This window comes from Lactuca sativa, chromosome 2 (assembly GCF_002870075.4).
Source record: "Lactuca sativa cultivar Salinas chromosome 2, Lsat_Salinas_v11, whole genome shotgun sequence".
NCBI classification, from domain to species: domain Eukaryota; kingdom Viridiplantae; phylum Streptophyta; class Magnoliopsida; order Asterales; family Asteraceae; genus Lactuca; species Lactuca sativa.
This window is the reverse complement of record NC_056624.2, coordinates 101,416,677-101,420,719: the sequence shown is the minus strand read 5'-3', so window position 1 is coordinate 101,420,719 and position 4,043 is coordinate 101,416,677.

The window sequence follows — 4,043 nt, the reverse complement described above, 5'->3', positions numbered from 1 at the left end:
TTCTAAGTAATAAAATTTACTTTCATAATAAAACGTACAAATAGTTCTATTTAATTTCCTTCTATGATTAAATGTCTTTGAACCATGATCGTACGTGAAAAGAACGCCCAAATCCGACTTCATATAGCGAAGATGTGATTTTTCCAAGTTCGGCTTAGCAACAGACAGCTAAAAACTCGAATCGGAGATCGAGCGACTTTTGGCTGGAATGACCTAAACGAGAATCGAAGGTCTCGACAATGGTATTCCAGCGGTAAAAAAGTCTGGCAAAAACCGACATCAGATAAAGAAGTTATGAATTTTCTAAGAAATTCCTTAAAAACGATGGATTTTTAATAAATAATAAAAATATAATTTTGGAATTTGCCGACGGAGTCTAAACGAAAGTTGTAGAGCGTAGTCTCACCTACGCGAGGATATAAAGACCATCGAAAACGGAGTTCGTATGAAGAAGATATGGATTTTTGAAGTTTATTAAATAAATTAATTATTTATTTAATTCAAAATTCGGATATTATCCGAAGGGGAGTCAGCATCCTCCTCCGAAGTACGCGCTGCGTACTCCTGTACGCCCCGCGTAACCGAGAGGATTGGCCTCGGATCGTCCACGTCGCCATATCCGAGAAATCCGACCCGTCCGACCCGTCCGACCCGACGTCCCATCCGACCCGGCGTCCCATCCGACCCACCTCCCCAGCAACCCGTCCCATCCGACCCGAGAACCCAACAACCCGTCCCATCCGAACCGAGGCAGTCGAGGCTTCGGTCATGCATGACGTACACGTATGCAGCGCGTACGAGCGTACGCCCCGCGTACCGAGGCAGACCAGCCTTCCTATAAATAGAATGTGAGGGTTTCCAAAGAAAGGGTTCATTTCTCTTCTCTCTCTCAACTTTGCCTCGTTTTCCGTGTCCGTTCAAACCCGAAGCTCTGGTCTTTTTGACTCAAGTCCCGAAGGTCGATTCTACTCCCGAGATTCCCGAGAATCCCGAGGAAAATCCGTTTCCCGAGACGAAACTCTGCCCGGTTTTCCATCTCGCTATCTTCAAACTTTCAAGTGAGTTTCATACCCCTTAATCAACCTTTTTAATTATTCTAAATACTTTTATATGCTTTCAAGGGGGGGATTACAAGTAAAACACACGAGTATTATCGTGCGTTACATAAAGAAATTCTTTTATATACTGTTATATATTCAAATCACATGCGATTTATAAACATTTAAAGGAACTTATATATATATATGTATATATGTATATATATATAACATATGTCACAATAGCATTTTACCTTTTAAAACATAATGTTGTTGTAATGCATGTATAAACTAAACTATTCTTAGATTTTTTGTCTATCCTAGATTCTACACCCAAAAATCTATACTTTCATAAACAAGCGATTCCTTTTCTCAATGTTTCTAAACAAACAAGACACGCTTTTTGGAAACTATAATAGGTATAGTTTTACGAAACAAATTTCTAACTCTTATGTAGTAGAATCACATATTTCAAGAAGTTCACTTTCGTGTACTAGAACAAACGTAACATTTTAACAAGTAGATCTGTTTTTATACCACGGATTTGTGAGACACTAACTTCATGTACGTTCGAGTACACATTTCAAGTCCTGTATTATATACCAGAATCCCTTGGAGGGGGAGCATGGTGTTTGTGTATAGATCTATACGGGCTTGACAAACCCGCGCCCTGACTGTTAGCTACAGTCCACCGTTTGGGGTGACAAACGTCATAACATTCCAACGCCTGAAGAACGTTGTGTATAGGCATTCAGAGTCAATAGTATGGTTATAAAACTCACAAGGGGTATTAAAATGCATTGATTTACAAGGTTTTCAAATTCATTGGTTCTTTTACATTTACATACATTTTAGAAACAAACATTGGTCTTGAGTGAAGGCTACTTTTATACTAGTAGAAAATATTGGATTTTCTAACCACAAACAAACGAAGATAAAACATTTCAGTTCATTCAAACATTGTCACTTAAATACTTATGAAATTCACCAGCTTAAATGCTGATCTACTCTTTCAAAATTACTTGTATGTCCCAGGGAATCAGTAATTTCAGGTATTCATTTCGCTTTTGATGAAGGGATGCTGCGGCGCCAGTTTAATCTCGTATTTTGACATCATATTGTAATTGAGTTTTGAACATGTAAGTTTTGACAAATGTAAACTTTCAATTATATATATGATGGTTGTATTGCTTTCTTTACTATGTATTCATTTGTTACGTTACCACATGAAGTCATCCGCCCCCGAACATTTCCGCCGTTCAGGTTTGGGGGTGTGACAGATTGGTATCAGAGCAATGTTTATAGTGAACTAAGTATATCGAACCACATAAGATATACAAACTATAAATGCTTAAGGGACTAATACTCTCTGACAAAACAAATTTTCTTTTTACACTTAAGCAGCATTTCGTTCAACTTAAATTGGTAGTTCATTTAAGTACAAATACATGCATACCACGAACTATTTTCATGTTATACAACTATACAAGTATTTAGACAAGTTGACACTACGATTGGGACTCGATATATGTAATCAGATTTTGGACAAATATAGCGTGATCAACTATATTTTCCCAAGATTGGACCAACGTATATCGAGGAATGATCGTAGTAAGCAACAAGTCAAAACTTACCAAACCATTACAAGAATCAAACACAAGCACTTAAATACTATAGGAGTATTTGCTATCTAAACTAGTTTAACTTACATGTTTTACATGTTCCGGCTTTACTCAATTCTTATAACCCTTTTTCTCGCACAGTCAAATGGCTGGATTTCACCACCCTGGCGACCCCTACTTTCCCAACCAAGGCAACGGAGGATGGGTCGAAGATGATCCCGAAGAGGACGAGGAACCCATAGAAGTGGGTGATGACTCCGGTACCGACTCAGAGCCGGAAGTTATCGATCCACCACCCATTCAACCTCCCGTCTTCGTAAGGAACTTTCAAGGACCGACTCCCGTCTGGGGAAGTCACCTCCACCATTGGAGCCAACAGCAAAACCTACGCCCTCCCTACGGCATGTGCCGGGACTTCTATGATGTCCGCGGCGGAGGTTCGGCTGATCGAGCACTCCCGGTAATGGTGGGTAAGTTAGCCAATCAGTCCTATCAGTCTGAAGTACAAGCTAGCCGACTCCGGGATATCAACGTCGAAGTGCAGGTTCACACTTCTGACATCCGTAGGCTGGACAAGATGCAAGACAACGCTCAATTCCAAACCGAAGCGTTTCAAGCGCAAATGATTGCAGCCCTCGCCGAACTAAGGGAACAACAAGACGCTTTCGATAGGCGTCTAATGGTGTCAAAGCAATCAGATGCGGAGTCAAGCTCCAAGCGCAACCTTCGACGCAAGTAGTGCTTGTCAAGGACTCAAATTTTGTTATAGCTTAGGACCTCGGCTAAAAGTCTTTAAATTTCTCGAACTTTGTAATCGGAGACCCTTATAGGGGTCAAATTTTCATGATCGTTGTAACAACTTTTATATTAATATAAGTGGCACTATTACTACTATGTTGAGTATTTCGTTCGAACATTGAATGGTCTTTGCGAACCCAAATACTCGTTTCATACCTTCAGTCTTACAAATAACTTTCATTTTTCTATTTTAAGACTCATACTATCATCTATTGTTGATCTATAGCGATTTAGTTCATGAGACACATACATTTTTCCATTCTATGAAATTCTTATCCTTGTCTTTTCAATCTATAGTTGAAGGATGCCTCCGCGTAGGAATCCAAGGCGAAACAACGGTGAGGAAGCACCTATACCACCACCACCTCCACCACCCCAATTTGATGCTGTAATGTTTCAAGCAGCAGTCACTGCAGCGGTGGCAGCTGCCATGTCACAGATCAATAACTCGAGTACTAATGGCTCAGGATCTGGCACACACCTATCCAACCATGGCGAGAGTCATGGACCACCTCGGGAATGCACCTATAAGGACTTCACTAATGCCAAGCCCCGAATGTTTTATGGTACTGGTGGTGTGATGGCC